This window comes from Triturus cristatus, chromosome 1_2, assembly GCF_964204655.1.
Source record: "Triturus cristatus chromosome 1_2, aTriCri1.1, whole genome shotgun sequence".
NCBI lineage: Eukaryota > Metazoa > Chordata > Amphibia > Caudata > Salamandridae > Triturus > Triturus cristatus.
This window is the reverse complement of record NC_140580.1, coordinates 462,665,265-462,690,292: the sequence shown is the minus strand read 5'-3', so window position 1 is coordinate 462,690,292 and position 25,028 is coordinate 462,665,265. Positions and strand designations below refer to the sequence as shown.

At 44.8% G+C, this 25,028-nt stretch overlaps 1 long non-coding RNA gene across 1 annotated transcript; it reads right to left on the bottom strand.

Moving 5' to 3' along the window:
• Positions 1-24,804, bottom strand: LOC146867497 (uncharacterized). Its single transcript, XR_014966100.1, has 2 exons — positions 23,944-24,804; positions 1-434 (listed from the first exon to the last, which is right to left on the bottom strand). It is a non-coding gene; the product is annotated as an uncharacterized LOC146867497 (long non-coding RNA).
• Positions 24,805-25,028: the final 224 nt, after the last annotated feature.

Below are 25,028 nucleotides of genomic sequence, written 5' to 3'. Positions count from 1 at the left end.
TTCATAAACATTGACCCACTTTTATTATTAAATATATATTAGCCTTTCAGTTTTCTACTTCTCATATGCTTCCAGGTGATCATGGGAGGTTGGCATGTTGTTCTAAGGACCTTCCTGTGCAGTGGTGGCAATCACGGGAAGGATGATCCCACATATCTTGTGCTTTTAGATGTGTCCAATGTGAGAGACACTTCCAACCCTGTCAGCACTCCTTCCTTCTGCAGTTGTGGTCATTTTCTGCATCACAAAGCATAGAGATGTCACTCCAATTCTGGATCCATGCTGCATTGCTCTCCTGGGTGTCTGGAATCCATAGAGATGAGGATAAAGTTGGAAGGTCTGCTCAGAAAAGCTAGTGGTCCTCATATCTTGTCCATTGGCCATTTGTTGGTTTTGAAAGGCAAAGAAGCAGCAGGATAGTGGAGGATGTTGTTCTGGTGAAAAAGTGAAGTAGAATAGTTCAGAAAATGGCCAGCTCTTTGTTCCTATGTATAACTCTTTTTTATAGTGGTAGGCAGATATCTCCACCCATAGAATATTTGTCTGCAGCACAGTTATGGAGGTCCCCAAATCCCACATATAGAGGTCTGTGGCCCTTGTATGCAGGCATTGCTATGCATGCAAAGATCTTCATTAGTATAGGGAAGAAGATTACATTTTGAATGGAGTTGATTTTTATTATGGTTAATGACTTATAAGGGCTATAATGAGTATCTTCAAATACTTGTGTAATTAAGAGTGAGTGTTCACTGTTTTCCAATCACTCCTCTGTGTCCTACTAACATTTCCTACTAATTTTCAAACTTTAGTGTGTGGAGATCTCCTTACAGAAAAGATAAGCAGAGGTTAAGACTTCCAGTCAAATTTAAAATATCGTTTATCATCATCAACTTTATTCAATTATTAATAAATAATCATAATAGTACATGGGCAATACAAGGAAAAAAGGTAAAACTTTTGTAACACCAACCTTATTAGCATGTACGCATGCCAACACAATCAGTTAAATATACATACAATTTTATTAGCAAAAGTCAATTAATGAGATTAGGAGCAACCTTTAAAAATGACATTGGCGTACATAAGACACACATTTGTGCTTACCTTTAGCATAGTTAAAATGTATAGGCATACAAAATAATCAGTCAAAAATGCAGAGAATTGTGATGACGAATAGCAGATTTTAAAAAGTAACTCACTGTTACACGTCAGCAGTAGAAAGCATTTGCAAAAAACAATGTACTGGCCGGCATCTATCAACACTGTATCTCTTTAGTAAGGAAAAAGAAAGCTGTGTGAAAAAGGTTGCTAAAAATTAGTAAAGGAAACAGATGTAACAAAGTCTGAGGAGAAAATTAATTGCAAGGACAGTTGCAATTGGAAGCAGTGTCATAATGGCCTAGAGGAAAACAAAGTTGAAATTGAGTAATACCTATTCTGAATCTAGTGAGACACGATTTCTCCCAAGTGTGTATTACAGTGTGTATTGCAGTTTCTATGCATGCTCCAGGCCACTATAAGATTTCTAAATAGGCTCCTACTTGTGATCTTTGACTTTCCATTCCTTCCCTGTTTGCCTGCCGGACTGCAAAGAATGACAGCTTAACCCAGGACATAGCTGCTATTTTAGAAGGTGAAGTGAATTGGGATAATCTACCAGGCTCTGCTGTTGCAATTTTAATGTAGTAGATCCAGAGAATATTAAAACCTTGATCACAACATAAACAGTCTAGTATTTTTGATCTATTTGGTAAGGCATGATCATTACTCCAAACTGAAAACCCTAGTAACAGAGGAGCATATTTTATCTGGTACTCAACAAAACATAACCCCAGCTCTTAATATGCAAAACAGTGTGGGCGCTCGGTGGAAGGACAAGAAGGCATCTGCAAAAGTGATTTTCCTCCACTTGGAGGCTACCTACATTACTATACCCCCAAATGCCACCACCATATGTTACAATAAGAAGGCATTATCATTTCTAAGATTTCTAATAGAGGGGACTTGGGCTCATTTCCAATGCTAGATGGCAAGTTGAACAAAAAACTCACCCACAGACAAAACAGAAGTACTGAATTTCAGGAACAAAACCTCCTCGTGGAACGACTCCTGGTGACCTTCTGAACAAGAACCAGCACCCACAGCAACTGACCATGCCCGCAACTTTGGCATCATCCTGGACAGCAAGCTCACCATAAAAAAACAAATCAGCGCAGTTTCCTCAGCCCACTTTTTCAATCTTTGCATGCATCTTCAAATGGCTCCCCATCAACACCAGACAAACCATCACTCAAGCCCTACTTATAAGCTGGCTAGGCTATGGCAACGCACTCTAGGAAGAAATAACCTTGCACCTCCTGAAGAGACTGGGGATCATACGAATGCTGTGGCCAGACTCATGATCAACCACACTGAGTGTACCCACATCACCCCCCACCTCAGGCAACTCCATTGGCTCCCCATTCAGAAGAAATGTCACTTCAAAATGCTGATCCATACATGAAATGCCTTTACCTCGCTCCTATCCCTTGCATACAGTGTAACTACTACAAAGGTCGTTCATCCTCTTACTTTGCAGCCAGGTTCTCGAATAACCTCCCCTTTCCTGTGGACTTTACCCTCTCGTTGAATTTCAGGGAAGAACTCTAGAACTCGCTGTTCCACCGATCCCCACCTCTGCAGCATGATCCTCAGCGCCTGGATACTCTCACTTGTGATTATCAGCACTATGTGCCAGATGTAGGTGGCTAAATCCCGGTTGGTAACCCCGAAATTCAGTAAATTTCAGGGTTACCGACCGGTATTTAGCCATTCCTAATGTAGGTGATGATTCGGTATTTACCGAATCTGTATTTACCGAATCGGTATTTACCGATTCGGTAAATGCAATGTAGAAAGCACATAAAAGAGTGCTTATGTGCTTTAAGAATTTGTTAATTACCACCAACTTCAAGTTGGTGGTAATCAACGAATACCGAATCGCTAATACAGAATGGCTTTAGATTCATTCCTATGGGCCTCCAAGCCCATAGGAAAGAATGGGTAGGTATTACTTATTACCGAATCGGTATTACCGATTCGGTAATAAGGAATATTAAGGAATCAGTATTTTTTACTGATTCATTACCTACATAAGAAATACCGATTTCTTAATACCGAATCAGTAAAATTCGGTATTAAGAATTCAGTATTTGTGGACTACCTACATCTGGCCCTATATGTCTTGTTTTATTCATTGATTGACTGATTGGGAACATTGTTGCTTCCTGGATGTGAGACAGTGAGCCCAGCAGCTAGAGGATATGGCTATATCCTTTACTGAAAAATATTGTGACTTCTGTTTTTTTTTTGTTAAGCTCTTCATAAAGAGAACAAAAGCATCAGTTAATGGTTTCAGACATCCGGGGTACGGGAGAATAGTACCACAACATCTGCGTATGACAAGGCAGGCTGCTGCTTTGTTGTTCACTGCTGTCCATTCTCAATTTAAAAAAACTATAAGTTTGTTAAAAGACAACGAAAATAGAATGAGGGCTAAAGCACAGCCCTAGTGAACACCACAAGCCAGTTTAAAAGTGTTAGTAAACTCCCCTTGCTCCCCAAACCTCGCTGAAGCAGTTAAATCACAATGCAAAACATGGTTATTGACAACTTGGACTTGTTCACACAAGCAAAGGTGCTACTGAGGCCCACAAAGGCCAACTCTCTTGTGCTACTTTTGGCAATGGAGAACTCACGTATAATCTGGTGTATATGTAGACATTCTTTTAGTACCCCAAGCCATCCTTAAACCCATATTTTAAGAAGTGGAAGTGGAGAAGTGTGGCTCACTGGTTAGAGTAGGCAGATCTGGAAGCAGAGGTCAGCCCGGGACCAGGGTTCAATTCCCGGCTCGGCTGGGTCTTGAGTCCATAAATTGTCCATGGACTCGATAATTCCTGCTCCAGTGCATACTCGATTCATGGGTTCACACTCTGCGACTCTGGGCAATAGCTTGCTTAATCTCCACAATGGCCCCTCGCGGCGGGATGCCTGGCTTTCACCTTGTGGATGCCCTGCTGGGTTATCTCACAGGGGAATACCAGGACGGGTTCCCTAAGCAAGCGCTTAGAGACCGGTTGGTGATTTGCGCTATATAAATATCTGCACATTTACATTTACATTTACATATTGGATTTTAGAGGATATCCTTGAGTTGGCTGTCCATGTAATAATTTGATCCAGGACTATTCGACCAACAATCTTTATCATCAATTCCAGTAAAGATACGTGCCAGTGGCTACGTGGATCCTGGCAACTGCCCTTTTTATCAACCTGCACAATTATGGCAGGATGTCAGGACTGGGGTTATTGACTTTTGCTAGCAGAATATAAACTGTTCATAATAAGTGCAGCACAGAGTTCAATATTAGCTTTATATAAATCCATTTGCAACCCATCTAGGACAGGTGCTTTACCTTAGGGCTTTTAAGTATGGCTGTTTCCACTTTGGGGAGATGAAATAGAATAGATAATGGATATGTTCATATCTCTAAATTAGACGTTACTTCCCCAGAGACGGGATATTTTTAAAGTGAGACACCCTTTGGTAAGCCCTGATGTGTGACTGCAGTGCTGCCATTTTGGTTTTGGAAAACTGATTTGAATTGGTAATTTTCCTGAATGCTCCAGTATTCTTATGCTTACACGCACCATCTATAGGCTCACCAACGTTTCTTCCCATAGGATTTTTTACCTCTTTTCAAAACATTTTTTTAAGCCCTTCTGGAGTTAACAAGTTCACCCTGGGTCAATAATTCAATGCCTTCTGAAGTCTTGAATTGCTTGGCTGTGAGCCGTGTCAAACCATCCAGGAAATTATAAGGGCCTGATTACGAAGCAGTTAGGAAAGCATTCCCACCTAGGGAGCATTTATGATGTGGTTAGGAATGCCTCCTAACGGTCTGTGCTCCTTCTGAATCGGATCAGGAATGTGTCTTCCTGACTGAGGGCCCGGTTACGATGCGGTTAGGAACATAGGCTCCCATTGAAGTCAATGGGTGTCCAACCAAATCATATCTGGAAGCATCCGGATGCATTGTATTTGATCAGTTGGAAACCATTTCCAAACCAATTAGGTCAGTAACATTTCCTAACCGCATGTTAATCAAGTCCTAAGTCAGGAGTCCTGATTGGTTTCAAAAACAACTTTCTCATATGGTTGGCCCACTTCACAAAGGCATTAATAACATCTCTCGGCCTACACTCCTGAGATCAAGGCCAGACTGGCCAGATCAGGAATGGGGTGTTTCCTTCAGGAGGCTAGAAGAGTGGGGGTTTTGTTCATGGAGCTGGGTTTGTTACTGGGGGCCATTTTATCACTGAGCTGGGGGGTACTGTGTTTTGCAAATTTTGATTGTTTCAAAAGCATCCACTGCAGAGTTCCTTTTATATCCAGCAGTTTTCAAACAACAATAAAAATGTAAAGATAACGCTGGTGATTACTGATCCTGCTAGAGAGAAATCAGAGTTTTATCTAGTGGCAGTTTTGACTCATCTAAAGTAGCTCAGAGGGATAACATGCTTCCTGCAAAAAGTGTGTGCTGTGCAGATCACAGAACTCTATTTTCTGTGGATTGCTCAATGGGTAACTTCTTTTGCTATAATAATCTATTTATTACTTCATAGTTTATAAGTTACAATTGTAATAAAGCAGAGTGAGCTATGACACGCTATCAAAGAGTTGCATGCAAACTGCAGGATAAAGGTTAGAAAGTTATGTTTTTCACAGTATTATCCTAATGTTGCTAAAAAAGGTTGGTTTAAGTAGAAATAAATTATTATTAGTAAAGCCAACCCTAACAACTGTGTCATGTTTTAAATCCTGAGTTCGTGTTTCTCCAGACCCAGCACTCTTAAAAATGCCTTACATGATGGATTTCATTTATATCCTACACCTTGTAGTCAAATTTGTCTTATGAAACATTTTCTATACACTGATTTACTCACTTATGATTCATTATCTTTGTATATGCGTGTTATGTAAAATGCACGGACACCATACACTGATATGAGAGGTGCTATAGACCAAATGAAATACATGTGGGAGAGAGGCTTCGGAGAGATGAGGGTCACTATTGGAGAGTGACAGTTAGGAAATCTGGGAAAGGAGGAGGTAGGAGGAAGGTGCCCAAAACTATTGTTACACTCTGCACCAACAGCGCTAAAGCTGGCCTTATCGTGTCACCTGTCGGGGTGGAGGATGCTAACATCCCTCAAAATGGTCTTTCATTGTATTCTTAGCTCCTTTACTGTGTTTAACAGCGAATGTGTGCACTTGTATTACAGTTAAATTTATGTTTCATGCTTGACATCTTATTTTTTGTGTTCGCTATAAGTGGGTTTCTTTTCTTCAAAGTATAGGACAATAGCAGCAGCGTTTCGCTCCTTTGGATGATAAAAAATTGCTACTATTTTATATTTTAATCTCAAAGGTTAGGTGGGTGTATTTTAAGATGTTTTAAGTATGCTAGGTTAAAATTGAATGTTTAGTGTATCCTTGATGCATTTTATTACATGGTTTAGTGCCTGTTTGTTAATTTACTGTAGCTTGTGTAATGGGTGGATAGTAAGTTATTTATATGTCTGTTGTGTTATGTGAAGAAGGATTGTGTAGTGTGCAAAAAGTATTTGGTATTGTACTGTAAAAAGAGTCACCATAAACATGTTTTTATTGTTGTTCTTATTTATTTTGTGCACATTTCTCTTTTTTTCATAATATTTTAAGGAAAATATGTTGAAAAGCTGTGTTACAACATAGTACATTTTTCTTTATTTTTTCAGTTTGGAATTTGTAATTTGTTCTTACTCTGACTTTTTGGTTTCTAAGCAAACTGTTGAATTTGACATGGAACATTTACTGAGGTGCTTTTTTGAATAAATATGTATTTTTACATTAAAGGTGATTTCTCTGGATAATCTACAACAACTGAACTGCGAGTACGTTTTTTAAATGATTTCTATATAGGAGTAGAGATGTAGGTTTATCAATTATGATTTAATTTTTAATGTGTTTAATTAGGTATGTATAAGCTATTGTTACTGAAATGGCAATAACGTGTTTTAAGTTTTGCAAAAAAATTTGTAATGTAATGTGTATTTTGATGTGAAGGAGTACTTTTTTGGAATATTTTAATTATGTTATTTTTTAATCATGTTATAGTTTAGTTTTTATGTTTAATAGCTGTGACTTAAACAATAAAAGTGCCAGAACGACATGAAAAATCATGAATTGTGAAACCCTCTCCGAAGGCAGATATGGAGGAGCAGTGATTGTTTAGCATCACTTTTAATTATCCATCATCATAATTAGTTTTGTTTTCCTATTTGATAATTATTACAGTTTTACAAGTGATGGCTTTAGTAGGGTAGTTACTTTTGAACCATTTTTTGCTTCTTATTTAGTAATCACTAGTTTATAATTCAAACATATTTTAAACTTTGTTTGCCTTTTAAAGTATACTGGGGAGTATATCTCTATAAATTTTAGTTAGCATTTTTTAATATATTTTTGTTTTGTCAATGTTTTGTAATGTCCAATTGTATTGTTTGAAAATGTATCATTAGAATTTCTGTTTTGTACTCCATATTATGAAATGACCGATATGTTAATGACTATATTTTTGTATTGTTAGTTGACGTTGACAAGAATGGCTTTCTTTTTTAATCACAATACTTTTCACCATTCAACCAAAAATGCAATACGCCAAATGTGAGGAAACTTTTCACCACTGAAAGGAAAACCTAACTTTACTACACAAGATTGTGTGATAATGGAGTTGTCAGTTGCCAAAAGTGACATCATCAAATTCCTTTAGATATGATTTCTGCATACCTAGTTACATAGGAAATAAGAGAAATGTAAAATATTTGTATTGGTTCCTTTCTCCTCTTCATGACACTTTTTATGATGTTATATTTCCTTTCCTTTCTAGAATTAGTGAATTTTGGTGTACTTTACTCCATTTGATATATCACTTTTACTCTTGGTGCATCGAGGAGTATTTTTTAAAGTGTCAAGAATTGTTCAAAAGTGCATAGAATCTCACATGTAATGCAGGTGTTGATGAAGAGAAACCTTTACATGTTAATGCATATTTGATATTAAAATAAGTACATAAAAAGATGTAACATAATTATAATATTGATTTGAACTAAAAGTGTTCCTAATTCTAAACATTTATCCAGCTCATGATTTAGTATGGCATAATTGCTACAATCTCTAACTATGAAACCATACCATCATGCTTACAGATAAGCATGATGGTAAAAAGACTTTGGGTCATATTACAGAACTTTACGCTAAATCAATATTTAAAAAAGAACAGGTTGATATTTTTCTAGAATGGGATTATTAATTTGAGAGGAAGCTACCCCTAGTATCTTAAAAAAATCCTCTCTGGTTAGGTCAAAACACATTTCTGAAAGAATCTCTGTTCAAACCCCGGTATCTACTCCTGATGAAATTTGAATTGTGCTTGTATAATTGGAAGAGTTTTGAGAATTTTGCATTACGCTTGTTACCAGAAATGCCTGAAATTCTTCTATTATGCCTCTTCATTCAATTATACACCATAATCAGTAAAAGTTCACACCAACACATGTCATTTGTAGTACAGGTTTACCATGAATGCATGCAAACCACAGCATGAAAGCTGGCTGTTGTTCAACAGGATATTTTTAAATGCGACCTCATGCCAAATACTCATGCAACAACAAATTTCATGCTAATATGTAGCACGAAATGACAGAGTCACATTTTGTGTAATTTTGAATAATTTTGACAAACTTTTGTGTAATTATGTGAAGGCAAATTATGTGGATTTCATACATCTCTTCTAGTAGCAATGGCAACAACAGCTGCCAATCCCCACAGGAGTTTGTGCTTTGTTCAAGCAGTACCAAGATTCTTTCATTAAAAAGCACAGTTCAGTGGTGGCCGCTCCATTAGGGCGTCGAGGCGCCGCCCCACTGTTTTCTCGCAGTGTGAGAAGCAGAAAATAAAATGGTATTTAAAATACCATTTTATTTTCTGCTTCTTGTGCTGCAAGAAAGCAGAAGGCAGGGGTATGCCGGGTTGGGGGCGGGTGGGTGGCTCAGGGAGGAGTGACTTGCATCACTCTGAGTGCCCTGACTGTTTGGTCGGCCCTGGGGCCGACCAACGCAGTCATGCACACTCTACATTTTCTCTATGTAGGCTGCATGCAGCCTACATAAAGAAAATGGCCTCCTTACAGGCGCCCGACTGGGCGCTGTCCGGGACTTCGCACCAATCACTACGCTGCCATTGCAGTGTAGTTATTGGCTTACAGGAGGGGAGGGAGCATGCCTGTTCCTGTACAGGAGCAGAGGTGCCGTGGGGCCTGGCCCAGGAGCAGAGGTGGCAGGGAACCCGTCAGATAAGTTTTATTTATTTTAGTTTTTTTCGTTCCCTCATGTATTGCGAGCTGTGACTGTTTAAATGTATCATGAGTTAAGAACGCGCATCTGCTCCGCGCGGAGCATGTGTTTCTAAGTTGGAGTAAACAGTTCCTTAGTGACACAGAACAAATGTGAACAGGCTGTTTGTGAAATATTTATGTTCAATCTAATTCCAGTTTTGTAATTTGATTTGCTAAGCACCATCAACACAGTATTTAACGGGGGAGGCTTCCAGCGCTTGCGGTGATGAAGATTCTACAAGGTGCGCAGATTGGCTGGCGAATTGAACCCCGTTTTAAAGATCTTTCTAAAGTGGGGATCACATGGGTCATGAGGGTGCAGTGGCGCCAGGATAGGTTGTGGTAGGAAGTGCACCGTGCTCTCGCGTTTTAAAAAGAACAAAAAAAATCCTAACTTAAATTCCTAGTATTGATTTAGTACAACAGTATTCTTCCTTGCTGCTCCCTATCTGCAAGTGCAGCCATTGTGGTTGGCGTTGCCCTGCTCAGATGTTGTGGAAAAGACAGGAGACATCCCTGCTCCCTTCTCACACAGAGTTTAGTTTTAATTCTTCATTCACAGATCAACATACCATTGCCTCGTCCACCCATCGCCCACTTGTTTGTTTATCAATCTACTCATGTGTTCATTCCCATGCTTGAATCCATTCATCCTCACTGATGTCATTACCCTTTCACCCATCAATGTCTGAGCTCATCCCCCTCACTTATCTACCCCTTCGCTTTCTCATCCACCATGTTTTCTCATTAAAGTGCAGGATGTATGGGGCATATTATCAAGCCAGGCGATAAAATTATCGCCGCTTTTGCGGCAGAAAACTGCAGCTAAAACAGCAATAATGGGCTTGATAATATGCTCTATGGAATTCCAATTGAAGCCCATGTTAGACGTCCTTCACATTTAACATGGGCTTCAATTGGAATTCCATAGAGCATATTATCAAGCCCATTATCGCTGTTTTAGCGGCTATCTAACATGGGCCTCAATTGGAATCCCATAGAGCATATTATCAAGCCCATTATCGGCGTTTTAGCGGCAGTTTTCTGCCGCTAAAGCGGCGATAATTTTATCGCCTGTCTTGATAATATGCCCCTTAATTCCTAAACATACTTCTGTTTATTGCCTGGAGTGTTAGACAACGCATTTCTCTTCTCTCCCACAGAATGTTGTTCTTTTACGACATTTATCTGTTCATCTATGCTCGCCGCCGGTCGTTCAGACATCCTTCCTCACTGATTTACACTCCTCTATTCACACAGAGATTCACCAATTATTAAACAAAGACATTCACTCTTGCAAAACTCAACATCTTTGTTTTGTCAGGGCTTGGTTCCTTTAGTCAATTGATCGAAAGTAACACATTCACATAATGTTTGCGTGACCCAAAAACATATTTACGCTGATTTTATTTTGGTAAACATACCGACTGTGTCCGATTTAACAGCTGCACCACGATGCGCAAAAGGTGCTGCAGCCATTTCTCCTAGTGTGAGATACTTTTCGACATAGCAGAAAGTACTAGAATATTCTCTTGTTGTAATTTGTCTTGGAACGGAATTACGCAACGGCTTCTCAGCGGTGTGTATTTTAAACATACATTTAAAAACAGAATAGCCAGTTTAATTCTTCTGCAAAGTAATAAACGGCTTGCCACCAAAATTTCACGAGATGTTTGCTACTAATAGGGACATTGACATATGTGACCGAGTTACCTAAGGAAGGCGTGAGGCTGCACTGCACGCTGCATTCCATATTCATTCTGATTTTTTTTTTAAAGTGCAGGTTGTGTCCTTTGGGGCAAAGTGCTTAGGAATGCGCTCATTAGTGTCGAGCTCTTCGAGATACTTTTTGAATGAGGCAAGCTTGCATTTCAGGGAGCAAACTGCAGTTCCTTTGTGCTGCGGATCAAGGTTGCACTACAAGGGCAGATTGCTGTAGGAAGATTTACTCGGCCTTTTCACCTTGACTCTGCTGTCTCACGCCACTGCGCCGCTATGTCGCATAGTCTTTGTCAATGGTTGTAAGTTGCAAAAGATAAATAAGAACAAACTGCAGCATTTTCATTATTATATACAATAAAAACATAGGTGGTTCAGAGATGTGTACAGGTGTGAAACACTTAGAGGGCCTGTTTTCGTTGGTTGTATGTGCTTGGCTTGGGGGTCATTTTGCAAGCAGACCAGTTTGAGGATTGGGCACATTTTTGATTTGATTCTAATGTTTTCTTCACACCTGTGCTTCTAAATGCTATATTTGGATCCCCCTTTTTTCAACAATTTGCAGTAAATATGTGGTGTAAAACCCGCCATTTGAATCTATTTTTTTCCAGAAAGAATTGCAGAGGTGAAACACCCCCCGCACCCTCCTTTTTCAGTTTGGGCTCACTCGCTTCGCTCGCTCATTTATTACATTAGGGTACAACATTTTTTGACCACCACTTTCAAAATACACCAGCCACCACTGGCACAATACAATTCTTAAACTAATTTAGAATAAGGTGAATAAGCAAAAATATGCCAAAATCATTAACACAGAATAAGCAGACCTGGAAATGTGAATTTTAAATGTTTTAGGGCAGAAATTGCCAAGAAAAAATTAACACCAATCAAATGTCACTGTTACAGATTGGCTGGCACCTCAGTGCGATTTCAAGCTACCTGCGAAGGAACAGAGGTCAGATACACCAAACAGGTGATACCAGTCAAAGTTTCTATCCACAGACCTAGTCTCTGAAATGGAATCAACATTTTCCAGTGGGTCAAACTCCAAAGCTGCTGTTGGTAAATGTCCCTTGAAGTTAGATACATTGTCTTTGAGCTCCCACTGAAGCTGCCAGTTTGGCACTGTTAGAAATGGGGGTCTCTAGTTGGCAGAGGTAGGAACCTTTGACCAATAGGGACCCTTGCTTATAGTCAGGGTAAGGGGGATACACTCTTTATATCTTGGTAGTTTGGCACGAGCAGACAGGCTTATCCCAAAGGCAATGTGTGAAGTATTGGTACCAACACTCACAATAACACAGTGAAACACCACAAATGGACACCACACAACTTATTTATAAAAATATAAATATCTTTATCTGATGAGGCAAGATCAAAATGACATAAAAATGGCAGCATACACGATTACTCTCTTCTTTTGGAATGTTCTCTTTTCGGGTTCTTGTTATAACAACACAGATAGTTCCTGCTTTCATCGGGGCTGCTCGCTCCTGTAGCGAGAATGATAACGCTAGTATGATGCTCCTAAAAGATGTGGTATGGAAAGCAAGCAGGCTCCGTGGAGCGGATCGAAACCCCCAATTACGTTGTCGTGGCCCGCAACTCGGGCAGAGTTCCTAATGCACCATCCGGCTCGCAACTCTCACTGCTAATGCGAGCCTTACTCTTCACTCTGCAAAGTTATCAATGCGTAGTCCGGCTCACGGACCTCAATGCATACGCGAGCCTGACTCATCACTCAGCAAAGGTATCACTGTACAGTCCGTCTCGCAGACTTCAGCACTAATGCGAACCTGACTCCTCACTCGACAAAGTTATCAATGCACAGTCCGGCTCGCGGGCCTCAATGCTAATGCGAGCCTGACTCCTCACTTGGCAAAGTTATCAATGTGCAGTCCGGCTCGCAGACTTCAACGCTACTGCGAGCCTTATCTATCAGATGGTGTCTCTACTGCTCCCGGCACCTCGGGTAGATCACCCCTCCACTACACAGCTGCTGCATGGGCTGAACGGGGTGACCTTTCCTCGACTCGAGCACGGCTTCCTCTCGATGTGGCGAGAATGGCGAAATCGGGCACGCAGTACTTGGTTGTTCACGCTGTCAGCCCCACGACGGTCTCAGTGCCAAGCAGCAGATGTGCAGACACACGCACACCGTGTTGCAGCGCGCTGGTCCTCCGAGGCCTCTCAGTGCAGATTGGAGCACGTGCAGGCACAGGCACACAGCGTGGAGGCTCAGAGTAATCCCGATCTTCAAGTAACACAGCAGACTTCACGTAGATGCCAATCTGGGTCCAGGCACATGTACCCAGACAGATGAGGTTGCTTCTGGAAACTTTTATATCCCTGTGTTTCTCAAACAGGAGGCCAGCTCTCCTCGGGCCCTTGGAAACTCTTAGGACACAGCACACAGCAAAGTCCTTTTCTTCAAGCAAGAGGCAGACACAGCACACAGCAAAGTCCCTTCCTTCTCCTCCCTCAGTAAAACAGCAAACTGCAGGCCAGCCCCAGCAAGGGCAGTCCTTTTCCTCAGTCTCTTCAGCTGATCTTCTTTTGGGCAGAGATTCCTCTTGATTGTAGAAGTAGTCTTCGAAACTTTGACATCCCTGAGTTTCCACAACAGGAAGCCAGCTCTTCTCAGGCCCTTGGAGACTTACCTTTCAGGACAAAGCACACAGCACAGTCCTTTCTTCAAGCAGGGGACACAGTACACAGCAAAGTCCTTCTCTTTCCTTTGGCAGAAATAGCAACTGCAGGCCAACCCCAGACACACAGCAGTACTTTTCCTTCAGCTCTTCAGCTTTTCTCCTCAGCAGAGGTTCCTCCTTGATTCCAATGTAGTCTAACTTTCAGGGGTTTCAGCTCTCATCTTTATACCCCAAATGTATTTGTTCTCTATGTGTGAGGGGTCCTTGACCCAGTCCAAACCAGTGCACATCTTCTTCCTTTGTGAGTGTGGGCCAGGGCCACCAGACACACCGCAGGAGGTGGAGCCAGCATTGTGAAAGGCAGGCACAGCCCTATTCAGACCCAGGTGCTACTCCTCCCATCACTCAAAATGCAGATAGGTCTATTCAGCCTAGTGCTTACTCACCCAGCCTCCTGGAGCCACCCCAGCCTCTGTCACTCACAAACTAGACAGTCAATTCACAAACAGGCAGAGGCACACAGAAAGCTTGAACAAGAAAATAGCCACTTTCTAAAAGTGCTATTTCCAAACACTGAATTAAAAAAACATCCTCCCTAAAAGATGTGTTATTAAATTCTGTGTTCAGGGATACCAGATTCCAAATTTCTATCTTGCTGCTATGGAAAGATATGCAGGTAAACATGTTACACCACATTCCTCATTCAGTCCTATGGGCAAGATAGCCTTTCAATAGTGAAAAACATGAAATTGGCAGTATTTCACTATCAGGACATGTTACCCACACGAGTACATGTCCTACCTTTCACATACACTGCAGCTTGCCCAGGGGGATACCTTGGGCCTACCATAGGGGTGTCCAATGTGTAAGAAAAGGGATGGGCCAGGCCTGGCAAGTGTGTTCACTGGCCAGGACAACATGGCAGTTAACAAACTGCGCACAGGCACTGCAAGTGCAGGCCTGAGACACCATTTTAGGGCTACTCATGTAGGTGGCACAATCAGTGCTGCAGGCCCACTAGTAGCATTTGAATCACCAGCCCTGACACATGCAGTGCACTTTACCAGGGACCTACTGGTAAAACAAATATACCAATCATGGATAACCAATCACAATAACAATTTCAATCAATCAATCAATGAATTTGTAAAGCGCGCTACTCAGCCGTAGGGTCTCAAGGCGCTGGTGGGAGGGGGATCCGCTACTGCTCGAAGAGCCAGGTCTTGAGCTGTTTCCTGAAGGAGAGATGGTTCTGGGTCAGTCGTAGGTGTGTGGGGAGGGAGTTTCATGTCTTGGCGGCCAGGTAGGAGAAGGATCTTCCTCCGGCGGTGGTCTTGCGGATGCGCGGGACGGTGGCGAGGGTGAGGCTGGCGGAGCGGAGGTGGCGGGTGGGTGTGTAGAATGTGAGGCGGTTGTTGAGGTATGTGGGTCCCATGTCGTGGAGAGCCTTGTGTGCGTGGGTGAGGAGTCTGAACATGATCCTCTTGCTGATGGGGAGCCAGTGCAGATCTCTCAGCTGGGGAGAGATGTGGCTGAAGCGGGGGGTGTCCAGGATAAGTCGTGCAGAGGCGTTCTGTATGCGCTGGAGTCTTTTCTGTAGTTTGCCTGTGGTTCCAGCGTAGAGGGTGTTTCCGTAGTCCAGTCGGCTGGTGACGAGGGCCTGGGTGACCTCTTCCTGGTGTCGGTGGGGATCCACCGGAAGATCTTTCGGAGCATGCGCAGGGTGTTGAAGCAGGATGACAAGACGGCGTTGACTTGCTTGGTCATCGTGAGGGAGGAGTCCAGGATGAAGCCCAGGTTGCGAGCATGGTCCGTTGGCTTTGGAGCGGAGCCCAGGGCAGGGGGCCACCAGGAGTCGTCCCAGGCGGAGGGGGATGTTCCCAGGATGAGGACTTCCGTCTTATCTGAGTTCAGTTTCAGCCGGCTGAACTTCATCCATTCTGCGACTTTTTTCATTCCTTCCTGGAGGTTGGCTCTGGCTGTGGCGGGGTCGTTGGTGAGGGAGAGGATCAGCTGGGTGTCGTCGGCATAGGAGATGATGTTGAGGTTGTGTTGGCGTGCGATGGCTGCGAGGGGGCTCATGTAGACGTTGAAGAGGGTGGGGCTGAGCGAGGATCCTTGCGGGATGCCGCAGATGACTTCGGTGGCCACGGACCGGAACGGGGGAAGGCGGACTCTCTGGGTTCTGCCGGCGAGGAACGAGATGATCCATTCCAAGGCCTTTCCTTGGATTCTGATGTTGCTGAGGCGCTGTATCAGGGTGCGGCGGCATACGTTGTCGAAGGCTGCTGAGAGTTCCAGGAGGATGAGGGCAGCTGTTTCCCTGTTGTCGAGCAGGGACCTGATGTCGTCGTGGCTGCAATGAGGGCGGTCTCGGTGCTGTGGTTTGCTCGGAAGCCGGACTGCGAGGGGCCGAGGGATCCGTTGGTCTTGAGGAAGGCGGAGAGTTGTTTGTTGACCATCTTCTCGATGACTTTGGCCGGAAAGGGGAGGAGCGAGATGGGGCGGAAGTTCTTGAGGTCTGTGGGGTCTGCGGTGGGTTTCTTCAGGAGGGCGCTGAGCTCGGCGTGTTTCCAGCTCTCTGGGAAGGTGGCGGATGCAAAGGAGCTGTTGATGATGTTCCGGAGTTGGGGTGCGATGATGGAGTCGGCTTTGTTGAAGATGTGGTGTGGGCAGGGGTCGGTTGGGGAGCCGGAGTGGATGTTGTTCATCGTGTGGGTGTATCTTCGGTGCTGATCGTCGTCCAGGTGTGGAGGGTGGTGGTGGGGGGCACCGGATCTGTGGTAGGGTACGCGGTCTGTGCACCGAAACTGTTGTGTATGTCGGCAATCTTGCTGTGAAAGAACGAGGCGAGTGAGTCGCAGAGGTCCTGCGAGGGTGTGATGTCGTTGTTGCAGGTGCTGGGGCTGGAGAGCTCTTTGACGATGCTGAAGAGTTCCTTGCTGTTGTGGGAGTTGTTGTCCAGTCGTTCTTTGAATGTGGTTCTTTTGGTGGTGCCAATCAGTTGGTGGTGTTTGCGGGTGGTGTTCTTGAGAGCTGTCATGTTTTCTGTAGTCTGGTCGTGGCGCCAGGCTTTCTCGAGGGTACGGCAGGTTTTCTTGAAGTTTTTGAGGTCGTTGGTGAACCAGGAGGCTTTCTTGCTGCCGTGTCTGCTGGGGGGGTTCTTCAGTGGTGCGAGGTCATCGGTGCAGTTGGTGAGCCACTGTGTGAGGTTGCGGGCTGCTTCGTTGGGGTCCGTCGTTTTGGTGGGGGGGTTCTGGCTGAGGGAGGTGGTGAGCTGGTCGGCGGTGATCTTGCTCCAGCTTCTGTGGGGAACCTGTTGAGGGTGGTTGTGGGTCGTGGTTCTCCTGAAGTTGAAGTGGACGCAGCTGTGGTCTGTCCAGTGCAGTCCGGTGGAGTGGCTGAAGGAGATGTGCTTGCTGGAGGAGAAGATGGGGTCAAGCGTGTGGCCGGCGATGTGGGTGGGGGTGTTCACCAGTTGCTTGAGTCCGAGATTGGCGAGGTTGTCCAGCAGGCTGGCGGTGTTGCTGTCATTGTTGTTCTCCAGGTGGAAGTTGAGGTCTCCTAGGAGGATGTAGTCTGAGGAGGTAAGGGCGTGCGGGCTGATGAAGTCTGCGATGGCTTCGCTGAATTGTGTGCGTGGTCCCGTGGGTCTGTAGAGGGTGGTCTTGGGGTCGGTGTGTATCTGGAAGTGAAGGTGTTCGGCGGCGGTGAGGGTGTCGTCGGAGTTGGTCGTGATTCGGATGGTGTTTCTGTGGACGATGGCGATGCCTCCTCCAGCTTGGTTGACGCGGTCCTTCCGGGCGATCTTGTAGCCATCCGGGATGGCTATGGCGATGTCGGGATCTGAGGAGGCGTTCATCCATGTTTCAGTGAGGAAGGCAACGTCTGGTGATGTTGTGTCGAGAAGGTTCCAGAGTTCGACGGCGTGCCTGTGGATGGAGCAGGTGTTGAGAAAGATGCACTTGAGGTGGTCGTTGCCGGAACCTGGCTTGGTGGGTGCGGTGCAGGATCGGGTGCAGGTGAAGTTGCAGGCGTGGCAGGTGAATGCTCCGTGGGTGTGTTTCGGGTTGGCTTGGTAGCAGGCTGGCTGTCGGCCGGTGTTGAGTGCGTGGAGGGTGGCGGCGTCGTATCTCTGTCGGGTTGGCTGGCTCTGGCGGGGTCCAGGGGTTCTGGTGCTGGGCGCGGTCCAGGAGTGGACGGGCGTAGACGGGCTTGCCTTTGTCGTGCCTTTGGCACGCAATCGGCGCGCCCGCTGCGCGTACGCGCAGTCCCCGCCATATATGGCGAAGTGGGAGGGTGGAGCAGCTGGGAGGCGGGAGCGGGGCGGCGAATGGGGAGCGGGTGCCAAGAGAAGGGGGCGGGGCCGCAGGAGAGCAGCGGCGGGGAGCGGAAGGGGGGGTGGAAAGAGCGGGAAGACAGTGCGGGAGAGCGAGGGCAAGCCTGGGCAAGCCTGGGCAAGCCTGGAGAGCAGGGGCCTTAAGAAGAGGCAGCAGCAAGAGAGGCCAAGAAGGCAGCAGCAGCAGAATCTGGGCACAAGGGGGCCGTGTGGAGTGAAGTGAGTAGAGAGCATATGCACTTTAGCACTGATCAGCAGTGGTAAAGTGCCCAGAGTCCTATAGCCAACAACCACAGGTCAGGAAATACAAGGGAGGAAGTAGGAAAAAGTTTGGGGATAACCCTGCAAAAAGGGCCATTTCCAAAAGGCACCAAAAGCTCCAAGTAGGGCAAATATGGATTTCCTAGATTCTGAGGTTGCTTTGTAGGCCACATTAATTTGTCACAATGCTCGAGTTGAAGTATTTACTTCAAACTAAGTCACTTTTCAAGAAGTCAAAGTCCTGCCACAGGTAATGGCTGGAAACCATAGCTGGGCAGTGCTCCACAAGGCGGGATATCTTAATTGCAAGGTTCAGCTGAATGAGTTTTCATCAAAGTAAGAAGCTCCAAGCAGGGTGAACCTGTTTTTATTGATACCCTTGGGTAACACCTCCCTGGGCTGGCCTCAGTAGCATGTCAAGGTTCTTTGGAGATGGAATAAAAACTAATTGATACTTTTCTCCAACTGCTGAGAAAGTTCCTTCTTAGATCCTCGGGACAGACTTCTTGGCACCAGATGTCTCTCCAACCAAGTCTCCTGTAGACTAGTCCAGTCCTCGGTGGTCAGATGAACCCGACTGAAGCCATGACTACTTCTACTTTTTGTATCCCTGAAGCTGGCAAACAGGAAGACTACCACATGACTGTGGGAGAGCAGCTGCAGTGTCTGTTTGCCAGTAGGACCACTTAAATTCTTAAGTCTCTAATTCGAGTGAGACCTCTTCTTCCAGTCAGGAGTAGGGTGCCTTTTTCCATCAGAGCCTGCTTGTTTAGGTGGAGTCTTACCAGGACCAGGAATGTTCTGAGAAGATGGGTGTTGAGGTGTCATATTTATCCAGTGCAATATCCACTGATTGGAAAAAGTCTGCTATCCAATCCGAACTATTTTCTTGCAGCCATTTACCACCCTTTGCAGCACTTCCTCTTTGCCTTACTGTACAATTATCCAAAGACCCTTTGTTCAATATGACAGAACCTACCAGCAAGCATATAGTCCTTTCTGCAGCTTCATGTCCGCTCCCCTATTTAGATGAGCTCTCCTCCCACTTCAAAATATACAACCTGGTTTTCTCACCTAATGCTACTGGTGCATGGCTATTTGGGAGGATATAAGAAAAAATTAGGAGTACCCCTTCCTGGCAACTGCAGGTCAAAAAAGGGAGTGCCAAGCTATCCTTTGTTGTGACAACTCTAATCACTCCTTAGTATTCAGCAGTTTACTCTCATCTGCTCTTCCTGAGCTCAGAGATAGGCTATTACCCTCTACTGTCCACTGAGCCAGAGTCATGCATTCTCCCAGCCAAGTATGTATATTCCAGGTTTTAAACTGGTTTTCACTAAAGGTAGCCTAAGGTACTTTTTTCCAAATTGCTTTTCCAGCTATCATAAATCTGATTTTACCATTAAATGAGATTTTGAAAATTAAGCAGGAACAACCGGTTGGGGGTTAGTGAGGTGGGAAAGGAAGATGGTGGATTAACCCCACGACGGAGAGCGCTGCTCGGACTCCCATTGATCCTATGGCCCCTGCCCCCGATGTAGAGTAACTAACACAGGAGGTTGGGGTGACTTGACATAACTGAATATAGATGTGCAGGCTGTGCTCCTCGCTGATCCGTGGCTTCATTCATCTTGGCAGATTGGTGCGGTGGGGGCCTGTGGCTCTGCCTGCATTTCATAGCTGCGGCAGCTCTCAGCGCAGCCCCGCTATCGATTTTACCGAGGCAGCACCTGGATTGAGGAGGGCTCCGCAGCGTCTTCCGATCCAGAAGAGACATGGCCAAGCCGAGGAATTAGCACTTGCAGCATCGAGCGTGGAGTCTGCAGCGGCCATAGCGCGGACTCTTTCTGGCCACACAGGGGGGTTTGGAAGGGCATTGGGAGAGCCCCCAACTCCTTGCTGGGGAGACCAATCCTTTGACTCCTCCACTCGGGGAGAGCTGGAAGCTCACTCCAGTCCATCAGAGCTGTGGACCCTACTACAGGTGAAGAGCAGGTCAAAGCTCTGAACTCTACAGCAGTAGCACCAACACTAGGGAATCAGATTAACTCTACAGGTGACCTAGTAAGCCTGGACATGGGGGATGATATTGCAGGCAGTGAATTACTGGCTTTGGGGGATATTGTTGGGGGAGAACCCGTCTAATGTGAATACTTTTGTTCTTCACAAACCAGCACCCCCCTTGCTTCACAGAGGCTCATCTCCATCCACATCAATCATATGCTTACAAACTGGCCTTGTGGACATACGTCCGGTGCAGCAGGATGGCAAAAATGTCTCGTCAATGGGGTTCTAGTCAGACTGTCGATTTACTGACTTCTTCTCTGCCTTCTACAAATCCGGTGGCAGACTTGTTAGTGGGGTCTGGGGCGCATCCTGGGACATTGGACACTCCACTGAACGCTTCAAATACTGCCGAGCCTACTAAACCGGACTCAGACCCAGCACAAGTAGATCAGCCTATTTTGCTTAAGGAGCCCATTGTTGCAGTTAATCCCAAAACAATCCTTGGTAACCCCGATGCTGGTGATAAATCTTCAGGAGAGAAAGGATCTAAAGGAGTCAGGGGAGCGAAAGGAGGGGGCAAAGAAGGGTGAGGTTGGGGGGCTCAAAACTTGATCTCACTGTTACTGAGGAGCGTCTCAAAAGAACCGCCCCAGCTCGGTTTAAGGATGGCTGTGTCGCTAGCCCCTTAAAAATATGCGTGGCTTCAAAGGGCGAGGTAAAAGCTATAATTTCCAGACTGTGTAGCCATGACCGAGTAGATGCCTCATTTCGATCATCAGAGGAGATACTTCAACAACCCCAAGCCGATCATGTGGATTTTGAGATAAAACCTGGCCCAGCCCAATTTGAAGACAATTGGGGAGAGGATGTGGCCTTACGGCTAGAGCGGTCGACTTCGGAGCTGGGGAACCAGGTTCGAGTCTCAGCAACGATGCTCAACATCCTGTGATTCTGGGCAAATCACTTAATCTTCCCGAGCCTAAAAATAAATGAATGTGTCCTTCTGTAACGAAACTGGTGCTCATGTAAAGCGCTCTGATTCCCAATGTCTCGGGTATAGTTTGTGCTATATAAAACTCTTTTTAAAAATGGTGGAGTTCCTGATGGGTCCCTCAATATACCCACTGTGGCTACATCTCCGTCTTCAATCCCAGCATTCGTAGACCAGATGGACTATATGGTCGAATCAACTGGCCATAGTGCAAGATCTGATAACCTAGAGGAACCTTCACTATCCAAGATCATGCAGGCTTTAAATGCTCAAAGAGTAGAAGCTCTAGAATTTTATGTTCAAGCCACAGCTGCCAATCGGGATTTCAAACATGCACTGCTGGATGTCACTACTAAGGTTGCCTCACTCTCCTTAGACGTTTCTGATCTACAGCTGCAGATCATGACAGTGGAAGAATCTAGCACCACTACTGCTCGCACTGTCAAGAATCAAGAGGCCTTAATAGTGGTTTTACAGGTCAGGGTTGACAATATGGAAAACGAGCTGCAAAGGAATAATTTGCGGATCTTTGGAATCCCTGAAGGGAAAGAAGACTCAGACCGCAGGACGTACATAGTCAGCCCCAAAATGGGAATCTCATCCTCACCCTATATTGGTATATATAGGTAACATTTTGCTCAGACAAGCATTATTTTTCAAGGCCTGCCCTACTGCTCCCGTCAAGCTGGACTCAATGACTATATTTTGCAGGTCTGATTTCTGCAAGGCTACAATGGATCGGTGGTGGAGGCTCCGCCAGCTGATAGATCCATTTAAGAAAGTATGCACACAAGTATTCCTGCAGGAGCATGCTTGATTGAAAGTATATAGAGATGGGCGGTCATATTTTTTTCATACTGAGATGGATGCTAAGCAAGATTTGAGCCATTGGGGGTGTAGCAATCCAGCCTCATGTTGGGGTGGCCTTTTGGTCATATGATGGGGGGGCTCCAACAGTTAAGCAGTGCTCTGTGAAAAGGCTTTCTCTTATCTCCTTTTTTCTTTATTGGTTGCATAGACCTGTTGGTCTATGCGACCAATAGCAAGGGGAGGACTATGTCATGTCTTAGTTAAAGCTTATCTGTTGGAATGTCGCTGGACTAAACCTAGCCAGGAAATGATGATTAGTGTGGGAGGAACTTCTGGCCGTCAAACCACGGGTCCTTGGCTTAACTGAAATCCATTTAGCTTATAAAGATAGGTCCATGCGGAATCAATTAGGGTTTGACGTCTTAGTCTGCACCTCTCAAACAATCTCGATACGGGGCAAAAATCTAAAAGTGTCAGTACTGCAAACTATAGGGAGATGGGCCATAGTACAGCTGTCAACAGCCAGTCATACATATAACATCTGTTTGGTTTATGGCCCCAATATTGATAACTCTGACATATTTCACTTTTTAAGTACTGAACTATTGGGGTGGGGTGGGGATCCGATTATTATGGGGAATTTTAATTGTATAATGGATCAGAAAATTGATACTACAAATTGTAAGACATCGGGCAGAATGCACAGAATCCGAGCTGCAATTCTCGAGCTTATCAGCATTTATCAACTCGATGATAAATGTAGGACGCTGTATCCTGTGCTGCCAGGGTTTACATTCTATTCCAATCCACATAAACATTATTCAATTATCGATATTATTTTCGCAAAAAGATCACTTATGGTGAATGCCCAAATGGAAATCTGCCCCAAAGTAACATCTGATCATAACCCCCTGACATTAACACTATGGGTGCAGCAGAATGTAAGGGGTGGACACCGATCTTTCTCATGTCCCAGGCACTTACTTAACAACCCACATTATTGTACCGATCTGAGGGCTGCGCTCAGAGAATATTAGGTGATAACAAGGGTACTGTTGCGGCCCATGTAGTTTGGGACTGTGTGAATGCTTTCATTAGAGGGGCAACCCAACTGTTTATTTTGGCTCGAAACAGGCATTTAGCTCAAGAAATGGAAGAAAATCGCCATGAATATATGAGTATAGAAAAACAGCATGCACAGGCAGTTAAGTCCAGGCATAAGACTGAACATGAGATCTATTTACAGCAGATAGAAAAACGGTCTATGCTGAGTAGAAGACTTATGGAGAAAATTGCTCTAAATTTTAATAAATGCAAGGATAAACAATATGAATACGGGGAGAGGGTTGGTCAACTTCTGGCGTTACAGATAGCAGATAGTAAGGCAAAATCGAATAATTGTCGGGATTCCTGGTTTCAGACCAGCAAGACCAGTATCCACGGGAGCGAAGAGAATGTCTAAGCACTCCCGTAGGGTATATACACCTCTAGTAGCTAAACTCACAGAGGGTTGAATGATATCCTCAGGGAGTGGAGAGACCAAAAAAAACCACTAGGGATTCGGGCAGCATGAAGGACCACAGACAGGGTAAACCTGTATGAAATAAACAGAAAAAATGAAGGAAACAGGTAGTTATGTACTTAGGACATGTAAGGGTGTTAAGGCATATGCTTTCCCAAACTCACCAAAGTACTTTCAGCAGAGAAGCTTTAAGCAGGTCTCTCTAAATCATAGAGGTACGTGGAGGTAATACTGAGGATTTTCGGGGAAGTTCGTGCTCCTCAAAAAGGCATGTAGAATAAGCCCTCCTCACAAATATCCGAAGTTCTTGGAGGAAAGAGGAAAGCCCACCAGAGAATCCATGAAATGAAGAAGGCGATCTCTCCTTTGGTAAAGGGGGTTTCCCAATATGATAGGCCAAAGGCAAAAAACATAAAAAAGGAAGGAATGTTCTTTCACAATTAGCAGCTCGTCTCACGCTGCTTTCCAATTGCAATCAAGCTTAAAGGTTCCAGCTGTCCCGAGAGTATTTTGATCTAGCGATTGTATGCGCATAATGGGAGTTTGTTGCTGAAAACAAAAAGATAACGCGACTCCGCGCTTCCAAAAATGCCAATCACGTACTAGCGCGACCAACTGAAGAGCCGCTTTGAAGTTAATGAGCGACTTCTCACTCCGTGATAGTGAGCGGGGCTAGTGCACTACTTAAATGTCAGCGTAGTATGTGTGAGCCGCCCAAACAAAACAAAAGCAATTGTCAGCGCTAATTCGCGCTCTTTCTCTGCTGTCCGTAGGGAGGTGGGTATGGAACGGGAAGGCAGACTGTAGCGCGTTCTCGCACTGCTGGGAGTTGGGCAGAAATGGAAAGGGGAGGCAGACTGCAGCACGTCCTCGCACTGCTGAGGGATTTACCAGTTCCAGGAACAGGCGGCAACAATAGGAAAAGATCCTCTAGAGAGTAGGAGACTCTGATATGAACGGTCCAGGTAGGGAACTTCACTCTTTAGGTTCGAACAGGTCACAAAAGGGGCGTGGTTCTACCAATAAAGAAAGCCAAGCACCTGATAACGGGCATTGGCTGCCTTTATACCAGAAGTCAGCTGACATGTATTCAGTGCAGCATGGGAAAGCATACAGGGTGATAACCCTCACAATGTATTATGGGAGAGGTAGTTTTGTGAGTGTTGGTAACAGACAGGGACAAGATACAGAAAGCCTGGCGGTTGACAATAATAAAGCAATAAAGGGAGAAAACGGGCTCCTCTACATT